We start from the raw sequence: 16,148 nt of genomic DNA, 5'->3' as shown, positions 1-16,148 counted from the left end.
GTAGTGTTTTGTAAAATACTGCTAAAAATAAAGTAGTTCTCAAACTTGAGTCAGTACCAGAATCACCTGGAGGACTTGGTGCAAGTACAAAGGCCCAGGCCTCATCCTACCTGTCAAAGTAAAAATGCTTTGGACACTTGGTAAAAACTGTGAGACAATTTTATTCGGGCTACTGCAGTAAGGGAGAGAGATTTCTGTACAAGACTGAGCTCAGCTCTGCAGAAACAAAAGGTGAGAGGGTGTTTGAGTGCTAGGATGAGCTAGTGGAAAAGTACTGAAGGATGGGGGAGGAGTTGTCAATGTGATTAGAGCATCCATGTTTGCTCATTTCTGTTATTGAAGGTAGGCCTCCCACAGAGACTGGGAGATGGAACACTATCCTCCTTGATTACAGTTCAAAGGCATGGCTCCCAGATCCTTGAGAAAGACATGAAACAAAAATGGCAGGAGGCTGGGAGAAGTTTTATATCTCAAAAGTGCAGAGAAAGAATTTGCAATTGCAAGTTGCTAAAGTAAATGCCCTAAAAAAGAGAGATCAGGGGCCTGTAGTCTAGTAGAAGCCTGTTCAGGCAGCTGCCCAAAAGGAGCTGGGGGACGACAATGGTCCAGGAGGCTAGAGGCAGACGGTGCAGCGGGATGTCCTGGAGCAGGAGAGTGCCACTGCGGCAGCTGCAGGGCCCCAAGGCCACCTGGGCTTTGGCCTCCCTGGGGTTCCTAGGCAGCAGCCAGCTGCAAGGGAGCTGCGGCAGCAGAGGCGGAGGCTCCAGCATGTCTTTCTCCTCCAGTCACCCTGAGCCTGGGGAGGCCAGGAGGCCTAGGTGTCTGGAAGGGGTCTGCTACCCGAGAATGGGAATTCTCTTCACCAGGATATAGAGACTGTTCAGTTACCATTGTTGGGCTGGATAATGCAGGGAAACCTACCATTCTTTATCCATTTTCTAAGAATGAAGTGATACATACATAGGAAGTAGAAGAGAGATTGCTCACTAATACACGATTTCTAATGTGGGATATTGGTGGCCAAGAATCTCTTCGTTCTTCCTGGAACACTTACTATACTAATACAGAGTCTGTAATAGGTGAAGGGAACAGTACAGATAGAGAAAGGATTTCCTAGAGGAGAAATGTATAAAAATGTTAGCCCATGAGGACCTAAGGAACGCGGGATTGCCGATTTTTGCTAATAAGCAAGATGTTAAAGAACACATGACTGTAGCAGAAATCTCCCAGTTTTTTAAAATAACTTCCAGTGAAAACCACCAGTGGCACGCTGTGCTCTTCCTGGTGAGGGATTATGCCAAGGACTTGAAGGGATGATGCCACAGTTTATGATGAGATGGTCTCTCCTGACCTCTTTTCAGAGACTTCGTGAAAGCGAAGTGCTGGACTTTACCTGGGAGTTGCAAAGATTAATGGTGTAGCTATATTTATAGTAAACGTATTTAAACTTTTTCTATAAGAAGAAAAATCAAGTCCACTTATTTGAACGTGAAGATTGCTTTCTCATTCATTATTTTCTTCCAAAGCAAGGTCTCAAAGCTGTGATTGACATTTTCCTCATAATGAATCCCCTCAGGACACGGTGTAGCCTGTGGTATGTGTAAAGGGGAGGAAGACATTTTAACTTGAAGAGCTTCATTGTCAGTATAACCCTCCTTAGTTGAATGCTGTTCTCTGATGGTTCCATTAAATCAAAATATAAACCAGCACAGATATTTAGTTTCCAATATTTTAAATGTAATGTTACTTATGAAAAGTATTTTGCATAAGGTTGTGTATGTATTGTGCATATACCTCAAGTTCAAGTTAATGGCTTTATGTTCTGAAAAAGTGAATAACAAAAATTTGTAATATTCTTATTATAACCATAATGAGATGAGTACTGCCAAGTACTTTTCCCTATATTTTCTTTTTTTAAAAATATATTTTATTGATAAAACAAGCCAGAGGAAAATCATTTGGGCAAAAATTGAAAAAGGATCCCCAGTCAAATTTATAGAAAATATTCCTTTATTAACTTTTGGTCGAGAATATGTTTGTATATTTTCAGAAAACAACTCCGAGACCATGTGGATTCTAGCAAGAGAAGAATCGACAGGACTACTCCAGCCATGAAGACAGAAGAGAAGCAGTCCAGAGACAGAAGACGCTGATGTGGCCTTCCCATACTAGCAGTTAGCAGCTGTGCATCACTGCAGATTGCCCAGGACCAAACCAGACAGAGTCGGACCTGCATTACCACCAGTTATCCACCATCCAGAACTGAAATGTCAGGGCTGACATGTACACATAAGGAACTGTTGGACATTGAAATTGGGTCTCAAAAGAACTGTTGGCCCAGAAAGAAACTCACTACAGACCGATTCATTTGCCTGTCACCATAACCATTATTGCTTGTCTCATTTTCGGTTCTTATAAGTGTATTTCTAATAGCACATGATCTCACTCATCTAGGGGAAATAATGAACAACATAGACTGATGAACAAGAACAGACCCAGAAACAAGGAGGCATGGATCAGACTGTCGGGCCTCGGGGGGAGGGTAGGGAAGGGTGGGGATAAAGGGAGAGATCAACCAAAGGACTTGTGTGCAGACATATGAGCCCAACCAGCAGTTAAGGACAACAGGGGGGTGGGGGCAGGTGTGGGGAGGGGGGTGGGATGGAAATGGGGGGACGAGGACAAATATGTGATACCTTAATCAATAAAGAAATTTAAATATATATATATATATATATATATATATATATATTTTATTGATTTTTTACAGAGAGGAAGGGAGAGGGAGAGAGAGTTAGAAACATTGATGAGAGAGAAACATCAATCAGCTGCCTCCTGCATACCTCCCACTGGGGATGTGCCCGCAACCAAGGTACATGCCCTTGACCGGAATCGAACCCGGGACCCTTCAGTCTGCAGGCTGACACTCTATCCACTAAGCCAAACCTGTTTCAGCTTCCCTATGTTTTCTGTATTGTACTAATCAACTCTCAAAATCATTGAGCTGCTCTTTAAAAAAAAAAAGAAAGAAAGAAAGAAAGGAAGGAAGGAAGAGAGAGAGGAAGAAAGAAAGAAAGAAAGAAAGAGAGAAAGAGAGAGGGGGGGGAGGGAGGGAGGGAGGGAGGGAGGGAGGGAGGGAAGGAGGGAAGGAGGGAGGGAGGGAGGGAAAAAGAAATATTTTAGAAAGAAAAAAAAAGGAAGAAGCCTGTTTAAAGTTTAGTCTTGATCTAAGGGGAATCTTAAGACCGTCTTGATCATTCTGTTATTGATAGAAGTGGGGTTCTTGGGGATCCGTTGGAATAAGAATTTCCAGAGGCCCCCCTGGGAGGATTAGATATGGTAGAAATTTTTATATCCATGGAATTAAATCTTTGTGTTTCCAAAGTCCCATTTGCCTTAGTCCAGTCATAGAAGAAGTGTAGCTGGGGTTTTGGTAGGGCTTGAAGCAAAGCCAGTGTCCAAAGTTTTCTTCTCCTGTTGGAGCCAGGTCCAGTACAGCATTAAGCTAGCTGCAGTCCATCAGTCATTGTGTGGGGGGCTCACGTGGCTGTGGGCCACGTGGGCAAACACAAGAGGAGCCTCACAAACCCAAAGTCACACAAGTGCCAAGAGTCCCAAGAGCAGGAAGAGCAGAAGAGAGCGAACTCCTTTGTTCAGGGGATTAAATATCCCAAATTTCACGCCCTGGCAGTGGCCACACCCATTCTAGCCAATGACCTTTGTTCTCAGGTGTGACTGACAGAAAGCACCTTCCCTATGTCACCCCAACTTTACTGGGCATGTGTCTATCTCTCCTTTGTTGGACCCCTGGGGAATGTAAAGTTGTATCCTGGTGAAGCTGCCCTAGTGACACGCCTATAATATCTGGCCTTCCTTTTGCTTCTTTTCTATTATTAATAACTAGTTAATTACAATGGTATCAATACCTCAATAAGTTTTATTAGTTTTCCAGGTAAAAGTACAATAGGTACTCAGATTTGAAACCACTGCTTTGAAATAGTTACAAAAACTCTCAAACTGCCCCCAAGCTAAATTAAGTGGAACGTTAGCAAAGTGACATAATCATACCCATTTGACTTTTTGAATTCCCTTACTATCTGTGATAGGAAAATAAGTGTAACTTGTTATGTGAGATTTAAAAAAGAAAAATAAAACTCCAATGTAGGGTTTCCAGATAAAATAAAATACAGGGCACATGCACATACCCTGTTTTCTGAACTTCGAATTTAACGGGGCATCCTGTATTTTTATTTACCAAATCTGGCCACTGAGGCTAGACATCGTGACATGCACCCCTAAGAGCACACAGAGGGCTCCTAATTAAAAATCTCAAACCTATTGCCTCAGTGTTTTCATGGAGGAGAATTCTTTAAATGGGTCAGGACAGACTTTAAATAGGAGTCTTTAGCCTATAACGATAGGAATCTTTTAGGAGTTGCCATTCCCTGAACATCCATTCTCCACAATTCAGCTGGCTTCGCAGGGCAGTCTCTTGGTGTGCCTGTGGCCAGCTGTCTCCCAGCCATTGTTTGTAAGACACACCTCTGCTGCCTGGGATACCTTGATTTGTGGAAGCCACTTATTCTGTTTTAAATGTGAGGAGCTCAGCAGGCTGAGATGTAAACCTTTTTTTTTCAACTAGATTCAAAGAACAGGAACAATCTACAAAGGACATAATCAAATGCCTTCCAAATTGCAAAGCCATAGGTTCCAGACCCCACCGGGATTTCGGTTTTGTGAATATTTTATCTGCTTGGCTTAGTTATCAAAGGGATCTGTTGTTACCCTGTAATCACAAAAGTGGGTCTACGTGACAATTTAACGGCAAGAGCCATTTCATTCGATTGTATCCTTTAAAAAACTGCCAGGTAATTAACTTCACAGCAGTTTTGTTAGCAAAGTAATACTACAGATAAAATGAAGCATTCATTAATAATTGACCGTGAAAACTGTAGTTAAGTACTGTTGAGCGAATAGAATCACTAACAGGAGGAGAGAGAGCTAGATGGCTGTGAGATGCTGGAAAGCAGAAGCTGTCACAGGGTGCCAGCTCCATAGGCAAGAAAGGGGGAGGTCAAAAACAAGAGGTAAAAAGCCTTATTTACAATACCTGTATTTCACATATAAATGGGCTAAGCAATGGATTATAGTGTTCAAAGTGCAACATGAATTTCCCCTTTAAAAGATACTTCCTCAGAAGACGTTCATTTGCGTGAAAACCCAAATAAGGGAACACACAGACATGATAAATAACCAGAAGCCCATGAAGGTACATGAAATACCCACTGAAGGCAGTGATCAGGGTTCATCAGAGCAAGCACTTTGTTTCCACTCTAAGGCCTGTGTCTTCTCCATGTTACTGTCCTTTAAATAAATGCGATTGATAACAACTCTACTTCCCAGTGACTGTTGTTTTGTTCCCTATACACAGACTTCTAATTGCTTTAGCCGAAAATGGTCTGAGTTCAAAGGAATCCTTACATAAATAAAACCTTTCATCTGTAACAGAGTGAACTCCTGGGTCTCTCGGACCCCATCCTTGCGTGGGCCTGCTTTGTTCCCACAGCTCCTGCTTTAGACCTGCTAACTGGTAGAGGAATTCTGCTTGGAACTTGAGTTTTTATAAAAACAGCCCCTCCCATGTTCCCTTCTCTTGATTTAAAAGAAGCCTGAACTTTGGCCTGGGTTCAGACGGATGTGAGGACCAGCAAGCACCCTCCCCCGCCCCAATCTTCTCCAGCTGGCACCTTTTTAATTATAAACTTTCCCTAACTCCAAATTCTAGCATTTTGAATACTGGGCTTTTTAAAAGTGTATGTTATTATCATACAAAATATTTGCAAATTTATTTCTTGCAGAAAACTAACAAAACTGAAGGTAAAAGAAATGAATTCCTCTTCCTCAAATGAATGTACAGCTTCACGCTCCCCAGGGAACCACGGGTCCATTCCCTGCAGATCACAGGAGGAAGGGATCAAACAAAGGGGGAGATGGGCACATGCACAGTGAAGTTGGGGTGAAGTAGGGAAGGTGCTTGTCTGTCAGTCTGGGAAAAAGACCATTTGCTAGGAGGGTAGAGCCACTGCAAGCACATGAAATCTTGGAAGGGTAAAATCCCCAAAGAGTCCCCTCGCTCTTGCTGGCTCTTGCTCTTGCTCTCTTGTTCTCCACTTACTCTCTCTTGCTTTTTCGCTCTTGTGCTCTCTTGTTCCGTGACCTGCACTGGCCCTGGGTGCTAGCCTGCCATGTGGCCATAAGCAACCACAGGGCCCATGGCCAGGCGGACCGCACGTGCAATGGACTGTAGCTGGGAACACAAACTCAGCTAGGCAGATGCTGAACCGGACTGTACTTTAATATGGAGCAGAAACTCTGGGCAGTGGCCTTCATCCTGGTCCTGCTGAAGACAAGATTGAACTTTTTCCATGGTGGGATGGATGGAGATGGGACCTTGATGGGGAACCCCTTCATTTTTCATCATCAATAAAGATTTCAGGAAACCCCATCCTCAATGGGGGCCTCAGGGAATTCATTCCCTCGTGGTATCCCTAGAACTCCATTTACACCAGTAATAGAATGTTATTAAAATGATTTATGGTATACATCATTTGATCTGAAGATCACTAAATGCATCAAGTTTTCCTACCAGTAGTTACCTTTGAGTATAAATAATAAACTTCTATTTTTTGTAATAGTGAGACCCAGATACTAAACTGCTATGGGCAAAGCTCAGAAATAGAAAATAAAAGTTTCCATTTTTGTTAATCTGTTCTAAGCAGCAGGCCACATTATATCCTTGGGAATTATTTTTAATAAGTTCTTAAAAAGGAAAAAGCAATGATGTAGTAGAAAAAGCATATAGGGCAAGGATATAGTCATAAACAAAAATCTTCATTACAAAAGACTTTTGTGGCACCTATGGTGACATTATAACATCAACAATCTGTTTTAAACTGGTCCATAATTTCTACTGCAATTCAGAAATAATCACTGATGTGCTTTTTAACTTGCAATTTTCAGAGCCATAAACCTTAAAACTCACTCTGGAAACATTGGGGCTCTTTATTTTAAAATTTGAGAAAGGAAATGCCTGATGACTATTCTGTCTATTCTTGTTCAAAGACAAGCAGATCCCTGGATCTGTAAGAGGAAGGCAGATTCACTCCTTTACACAAAGAACCAAGGGAAGAAGGAAAACAGAAGAATAAAAAAGGCAAATAGAGATGAGTACTTAGCTGCCTCGCATCAAATTAATGCACAAAAAGCTATTATTTTATGATTCAAATATTGTAATCACCCTTGATTCCTAGGTAACAAGAACAATATATAATTGGTTTAAATTAAAGATAGCCCAGCTATTTGAATTTAAGGTGAAACAGATTATCTCATTGTATAAGCCAATATATATATATATATATATATATATATATATATATATATACATACACATATATATACATATATATATATATATATCCCTAATATGCAAATAGACCGAATGGCAGAACAACCGAACAACTGAATAACCGGTCACTATGACATGCACTGACCACCAGGGGGCACACACAGAACATGGCGGGCGGCAGCCGCAGCGGGATGGTGGAGCAGGTGAGCAAGGGCGCCAGACCAAGGTGGGGTGCCAGTCGCTGTCATCAGGGTAAGCCTCTGGTGGTTACTGAAAAGTCTTTGCTCCTACGCCTAGTGGTCCCGCTGGGCACTCGCACCTGCTGCCGGTGCCAGCCCCGCTCGCACTTGCTGACGGCACTGGAGCTGCTGCTCACACCCACTGACAGCCCTGGCACTGGCCCTGATCGCCCCTCAGGGATTCTCTACCTCGCCCTGCTCCTGAGAGGCGATCGGGGCCAGCAGCCACCTCTCGCACCCGCTGCTGGTGATGGCCCTGTTCGCACCCGCTGCCAGCACTGGAGCTGCTGCTCATACCCACTGCTGGCACCGGCCCCACTCGCACCCACAGCTGGCACCCAGTGCCGGTCCCGATAGCTAGGTGCTGTCAGCGGGTGTGAGTGGCGGCTGCTGGCCCCGATCGCCCTTCAGGGCTTTTCCACTTCCCCCTGCTCCTAAGGAGCAATGCGGGCAGCAGCCGCTGCTCACACCCACTGACGGCACCAGCCCCACTTGAACCTGCTGCTGGCGCCAGCCCCAATTGCTCCGCACCGTCAGGGGATGGAGCAAGGCCGGCGCCATCAGCATGTGGGAGCGGCGTCGGTGGGAGCAGGGCTGCCGGCAGACAGGAGACTGGGGGCTGCAGTGGGAGAGGCCGGGTGGGGGCTCAGAGGATGGGCCAAGACCCACCCCTGTGCCCACCACAGCCTCACAGCCCACAGTTCCTTTCAAGGTGCACAAATTCATGCACTGGGCCCCTAGTAATTTATAAATGAAGATTTCAGGTAGATAGCCCAAATTCTAGAAAATATTTCTTATGGACAGTTTGGGTGGTTTTCTTTAAAGAATTCTAACAACATACAACATTGCACATTCTTCATTTTTCTATTTAACTAACTTGAAGTCTTTTCCACGAATCTGAAGCAATTCTGCCTGTGATTATGCCATTACATACACAAGCCTAAAAAAATTACACTGATTAAATTTGAAATAAATTTCTAAGATAAATACTGGAAGTAAACTGTTTTGAAAATGGCCTATTCATTTCTAGTCTAATCATTTGTCTTTAACTCAAATGGACTGACCTCAGCAAACTATTACATTATGGGCCTCAATCATAATTACAAACCTACAAACCAGTTACGTCCCTGGGGATTCAAGGCTCCTCTACTCTGGGCTCCTATAACCTCTAGATTGTCTTCACGGAGAGTACTGAGGAATGACCTTGCCACTTCCTGTCCTCATGCTACAGCTGCGCACTGGGGCACATGCCATAAAGGACACCTCTTATTATAACGACCTTTAATATGAGACACCCTCCTACACACACACACACACACACACACACACACACAGGTCCATGTGGTTCTGTCCCTGTAAAAGGCTCTGATACACTTCCTGCATCTCCTGCTATGAGCTTTCCATATTAGAATGAAGAATTTGGGGTTTTATTGCCAGCTATCCTTAGTTAGATACAAACCTCCAAAAGGCAAAGGTCTCCCTGATGAGTCTGGCCCCATCTCACTATTCCATATGAGCACAGATTTGCCTCAAAATAGGCCCCATGACAGGTTTGTTTCTAACGAGACACTTACATGTGGGAAGGTTCATGGACCTGTCCAATGTCTGGTGTAGATCTGAGGAGAGAGTTACTCAAATTATTCTGTTTCTAAAATTATATTAAAAGCTCCTTAACTTCAGTTACATATTATTTCAGATTATAGGTAAATCTTTCAAATTAGTTTATGAATAGAAAATGTATTACATATGTTAGTGATTCTAAAACTTAGCTTTTGCTATCCTATATAATAAAAGGCTAATATGCAAATAGACCGAACAGCAGAGCAACCCGGTCGTTATGATGTGCACTGACCACCAGGGGGCAGATGCTCAACACAGGAGCTGCCCCCTGGTGGCCAGTGCACTCCCACAGGCCGGACTCACAGCTGAAGAGCGCAGCGGCGGTGGTGGGAGCCTCTCCTGCCTCCATAGCAGCACTAAGGACCCCTCGGGGGATGTCCAACTACCGGCTTAGGCCCGTTCGACCCCCTCCACCCCCCCCCACCAGTCAGACATCCTCCGAGGGGTCCTGGACTGCGAGAGGGGCACAGGCCAGGCTGAGGGACATCCCCCCCACCAGTGCATGAATGTTATGCACTGGGTCTCTAATAAGATATATAAACATATACACTAAACTCCAACACCATCCCTTTGTATCTTTGTAGATAATTCCAACTGGAACATAGGTACTAATTTCTATAAAATTAGCTTACAAAATATACATTTTCTGAAAGTTCTCATGTGATTAAAATAATTTATAAAAACAGATTTTCCATTCCATTGAATTAAAGTGTGAGGTGTATGCTACATCAAATCATTCAATAAATAAATGTTGAACTATTGCAAAATTCAATAGGCCAAGATCCTAAAATTAGTGTGTTTGTTTCCCATAATTAGGTTACAAAAGCTTTTTTTTAAGATAAGATTTTATGACACAGAGAGAGGGCTAATGAATATTTTTAGGGGTTTAAGATATTGTTTCCCTTGCCAGGGAAGTAGACAAACTGACCTTTGTGGCTGGTTCTGGATAAAGGATAAAAATAAAAGACAATAATTCCTATTTCCCCACCTGTCTGGAGTTCTATATAATGCACCTGCACACAGCTCAAGAGAAAAACCATGCTACCTCTGTAAAGGCTTAATGAAAAGTAGTGTTTTATTTGTTTTTTATGATCTAAAAATAATGTGGCCTGATCAGCACACTAAATATTTTACCAGAATTATATGCTGTTTGTTTATAAACAAATCATATATATACACATACAATGGGACCATGCCATATTTATTTCTGTATCCCAATACCTATGATGTTTATTATGTATCAGGTTACTCAATGAATGTAAATTGAACTGACATTAAACAAATATCAGGAAGTAGGAGGAAGGAGAGGAATGAGAGGAGAAAAAGAGATCTATATATGCAGATTATATGTACTTTTGCACCCAGTAGTCAGAATATGCATACAGAAATATATTTTTATGTACAAAAAGTGAAACACACTCCTAAAGTTTCCAGAAAGCCAAAAAAAAAAATAACAAAAACAAAAAAACTTTTTTTTTTTTTTCCCCAAACATTCACATGGAAGACCTGTTTTAGGGGATAAATATAGCCTCACCTGCTCAGGAAGGAAGGTATAATGAGAGAAGGACAGAGCCAGAGTGCTGATTTACTGGTCTCTAAGGTGCCTCTCCTTGCTGATTTATTGAGGTGCCATGGAAATACCTTTGGAAGAAGCCTGTTCCCTTTTTCAGGGAATAGCTACTGCTCCGACACTCAGCCATGGAGCATAAAGATAAAAACAAGCTACAGAAATTAAGATGATAAAAAAGTAATTTTTAAGTAAAGTATGCATTTTCTTCATGCCCTATTAGTTTTTATAAATCATTAGTATTTGAACAACAGCAGGTTCTATGGAATTATACTCTAAATCTTCACTGCCAGCCCTAACCGGTTTGACTCAGTGGATAGAGTGTCGGCTTGTGGACTAAAGAGTCTCAGGTTCGATTCCGGTCAAGGGCATGTACCTTGGTTGCGGGCACATCCCCAGGAGGGGGTGTGCAGGAGGCAGCTGATCGATGTTTCTCTCTCATCAATGTTTCTAACTCTCTATCCCTCTCCCTTCCTCTCTGTAAAAAATCAATAAAATATGTTAAAAAATAAAATACTTTAAAAAAGAATAGAAAATAAAAAATAAATAAATCTTCACTGCCAGAAATAGTACCTGTCAGTGTTTGTAATGTCATCAGGTTCTGACATTATTCCAAATAAATTTTAGGTGACAAAAATCCTGCAAAACAGACCTAGGAAAGATGAGAAAAACAATTTCAAGGGGTAAAACTGAGCTACTATTTTGTTGTTGAGAAAAAATAAATAATTTTTCTGATTAAAAAGTGGTCCCTGGTTCATAATACAAAATCTATAAAACATAGATTACCAATAGCAAACAGGAATGTCCAATGCTAAGACTGTGTGAAATTCTGAGAAGGTGGGAGCCCCTTTTTCCCTCTGGTCTTGAAGCCAATGCAACTACTAATTACAATCTTGCCTTCCTCCCCCACCCCCACTGCCCATAACATATATCAGCAGCCTGTGAGCCTAACAGGCATGTCCCACCTTGTGAAGCAGACCTGCCAGAGGCAAAGCAATCACTAAATAAAAAACCAATAAGCAGACATAAGAAGATTGAAATTCAGCATGACAAAATACTTTCTAAAAATAAACAACATGATTTTCAAATTAAAAATTCATTTAAAAAAATCTCTTGGGCCACTAATTTAGGTACCAAAAGGACAAATTATATATACTCAGGAAAAAGATAAGGCACTTCAAGTGCAGATCAGAAAGTATAGGTGGTTCAGAGGGGGGTAATAATATATGATAATGACACAGATAGCAGATAAAATTTTTCTGAGCTTCAGAAAAACTTGAGTCCTTTAAGTCCCCAAATTCCAAAAATGTTGGACACACACATAAGCACAAGCTAGCACATTTACTAATTATTTAAATAAATGATTCAAATTTTTAAGAATGAATGAAGAAAATCTTGCGACCTCCTAACCACAGAGTGCATGACATCTTAAATAGGGAGTAAACCACTCCCAAAATAGAGCATATACTTCAAGACAGGGGAAGATGAAAAACAGGGGAAACAATAGTAAAGGGGTGGGGGGACTTTAAAATGATATAAACAATATAATAATCATTAAATTGAAAGGCAATAATTCATTGAAGTGCTAAGTAGTCTCATTAAAACTTAGGAGGAATTAGGTCTCATATGTGTGCGTATATACCTTTTTACGATACATGGCATGGTGGTGATGGGTTTCCACCAGATTCATGGACTTAACGTAAGACTAGTATAATCTGATTCTTTATCCAGTGTTGGGATCTGTACACTCTGACCCACTGGCCTTTGGAGATTCTGACGGTATTGATTCCATGCCAGAATTTGATAAGATGGGTGGTCAATGAAAGACAAATCTCAACTTCCCTATATTGTCTGACGCTTAGATTAAGTACAACTCTTCCTTGGTCTGAACTTGAGGTATCAATGTTATATATGCTATATTATTACTGACCACTTGGAGTATATGTTGGTCCTAGATATAGATCTCTCCTTTTTAAGAACAAGGAAAAAAGGGGAATCAAATAAAAATTTTGGTAACATAAAATAAAAAGATGAGCACATCCCAGGAAACAGATGTGTCCTCTTTATGTCTCCTTTATGTCCTCAATTTTTAAAAATGTAATGACTATAAAAGCACAGGAGAACAAAAATGAACTGATAATATAACAGTCTAAACTAACAGACTATCTTGCTGAGAGGCAGAGGAGCTGGATAAGATAAAGATTTTAAAGACACAAAACCATGACCATTATTGAATTTAAACTGAAGGTCTTAAAAGCACTAAAGGTTAGAATCAGCACAGCAGAAAATATTATTGGAGAAAAGCTTTAGAAAGTTTACTTATAATACAGAAAGAATAAGAGATAAATGGCATAAGAGAAAATAGTAGATATTTAGGAAATGATTTACCATTATATATAACTAGTCCTTCCCCTGGCCTCTGGCACCCAGGACCCGGGCTTCCCTCCAGCCGCCAGCAGGCACCTGAGACCCAGGCTTCCCTCGCAGCACCGGCTTCATCCAGAAGGTCATCCTGAAGGACATCCAGAAGGATGCCTGGTCTAATTAGCATATTATGCTTTTATTATTATAGACTAGAGGCCCAGTGCACGAAATTCATGCACGGAGGGGGGGAGGTGTCCCTCAGCCCAGCCTGTACCCTCTCCAATCTGGGACCCCTTGAGGGATGTCTGACTGCCCATTTAGACCCTAAACGGGCAGTCAGACATCCCTCACACAATCTAGGACTTCTGGCTCCCAACCGCTCGCCTGCCTGCCTTCCTGATTGCCCCTAACCGCTTCTGCCTGCCAGCCTTATCACCCCCTAACCACTCCCATGCCAGCCTGATTGATGCCTAACTGCTCCCCTGCTAGCCTGTTTGCCCCCAACTTCCCTCCTCTGCCGGCCTGGTCACCCCTAACTGCCCTCCCCTGCAGGGTTGATCGCCTCCAACTGCCCTCCCTTTTAGGCCTGGTCCCTCTTAACTGCCCTCCCTTGCAGGCCTGGGGCCTCCCAACTTCCCTCTCCTGCTGGCCATGTTGTGGTGGCCATCTTGTGTCCACATGGGGGTAGGATCTTGGACCACATGGGGGCAGCTATCTTGATCTTGCGTGTTGGAGTGATGGTCAATCTGCATATTATTCTTTTATTAGATAGGATAGAGGCCTGGTGCATGGGTGGGGGCCAGCTAGTTTGCCCTGAAGGGTGTCCCAGATCAGGGTGGGGGTTCCCTTGGGGCATAGGGTGCCCTGAGTGAGGGGCCTGTGGTGATTTGCAGGCCAGCCACGCCCCCTGGCAACCCAAGCGGAGGCCCTGGTATCAGGAATTTATTTACCTTCTACAATTGAAACTTTGTAGCCTGGAGCAGAACCGAGCCTCCTGCTCGCTCCGTAGCTGGCAGCCATTTCTGTTGGGGTTTGTGTACCTTCTATAATTGAAACTTTGTAGCCTTAAGTGGAGGCCTGGGCCGGCCAGGGTGTGCGGAAAGCTTTGCTTCTTCCATTGCCGGGGGAAACCTTTGCCTCCTGCTCTTTCCAGCTCCATAACTGCCGCCATTTCTGTTTGGATTTGTTTACCTTCTATAATTGAAACTTTGTAGCCTTGAGTGGAGGCTTAGGCCAGCAAGGCCAGGCGGAAAGCTTGGCTTCTTCTGTTGCCAGGGAAACCCAAGCCTCCCTCCCGCTCTCTGTGGCTGTAGCCATCTTGGTTGGGTTTATTTGCATATTTGCTCCTGATTGGCTTATGGGTGTGGCTTGTGGTGTAGCGGAGTTAGGGTCAATTTGCATATTACTATTTTATTAGGCAGGACTAGTGGTCCAATGCATGAAATTCATGCATGGTGGGGGGTCCCTCAGCCCGGCCTGTACCCTCTCCAATCTGGGGCCCCTCGGGGGATGTCTGACTGCTATCAGACATCCGTCTCGGAATCTGGGACTGCTGGCTCCTAACCACTCACGTGACTGCCTGCCTGATCGCCCCTAAACACTCTGCCTGCCGGCCTGATCACCCCTAACTGCCCCCCCACTGGCCTGATCACCTCCAACTACCCACCTACTGGCCTGATCACCCCCAACTGCCCCTGCGTGCCGGCCTTCTCACCCCCAACTACACCCCCTGCTGGCCTACTCACCCCCAAATGCCCCCCCTGCCAGCCTGCTCACCCCCAACTGCCCCACCCTGCCGACCTGCTAGCCCCCAACTGCCACCCCTGCTGGCCTGCTCGGCCCCAACTGCCCCCCCTTCTGCCGGCCTGCTTGCCCCCAACTGTCCCCCTCTGCCAGCCTGCTTGCCCCCAACTGCCCCCCCTGCCGGCCTGTTTGCCACCAACTGCCCCCCTGCCAGCCTGCTCACCACCAACAGCCACCACCCACCAGCCTGCTCACCCTTAACTGCCCCTCCTGCCAGCCTGCTCACCCCCAACTGCCCCCACCCACCAGCCTGCTCACCCTTAACTGCCCCTCCTGCCAGCCTGCTCACCCCCAACTGCCCCCTCCCCCGCCTGCTGGCCTGCTTGCACCCAACTGACCTCCCCTGCTAGCCTGATTGCCCCTAAATCAATCTGCCTCAGCCCTGCCACCATGGCTTTGTCCGGAAGGTCTCCCAGTCTAATTAGCATATTACCCTTTTATTAGTATAGACTGGAATTACAAATGGAATCAAAACAGTACAAAAATTTATAATACAAGAAAACTTTCCTAAACTTAGAAAATACACATTAATCTAGATATTAAAAAGAACCCATCGTAGTTAAAGCGAAAAAAATAAAAATAAAAATAGGCCAACATCTGGTCATATTTTATTAAATTTTCAATTTTAAGAATAATGATTCATGTAACTTATGAATACTCAATAAGGAAAGAATAAACTTCATGTAAAAAAAGACAAGGAAAACCAAGCCATTTTCATTCAAGAACAAGAATAAGACACAATGGAGCAATGTCTACAGAATTTTGGGTGAAAAATCTGAACCCAAGAGGTCTATACTTAACCCTGCTGGCATGCTTATATGAAATCAATAGAAATGTATTCTTCAGTCATACTGTGGATGCAGAAAATAGTTCACTGCATACACCAAAATAAATTTACAATATATTAATGAGTAACATGTGCAACAATGAAATTAAAAAGTACTAGAAGAAAATGTCAGTTACTATTATTCTGCTCTCCTGATAAGGAAGACATTTTCAGCATAAACACAAAGGCAGAAAATATAACAAAGGAGATCAAATAGATTTTACTTGCAAAAATTAACTTGTACACATAAAAGTCAAAAGCCAAAAGCAAATTAACTTTAAAAATTAAGCCCATATGTATGAGAGCTACAGAGCTATTATCCTT

The 16,148-nt window shown here is 43.2% G+C and overlaps 1 pseudogene; it reads left to right on the top strand.

Annotated features, from left to right (window-relative positions):
- Positions 1-846: 846 nt before the first annotated feature.
- LOC103284004 (ADP-ribosylation factor-like protein 5A) lies at positions 847-1,421 on the top strand (annotated as a pseudogene).
- Positions 1,422-16,148: the final 14,727 nt, after the last annotated feature.

The sequence above is a fragment of the Eptesicus fuscus genome, chromosome 10, assembly GCF_027574615.1.
Source record: "Eptesicus fuscus isolate TK198812 chromosome 10, DD_ASM_mEF_20220401, whole genome shotgun sequence".
Classification (NCBI taxonomy): domain Eukaryota; kingdom Metazoa; phylum Chordata; class Mammalia; order Chiroptera; family Vespertilionidae; genus Eptesicus; species Eptesicus fuscus.
Note: the sequence above shows the minus strand (reverse complement) of the source record. Positions and strands in the feature narration are given on the sequence as shown.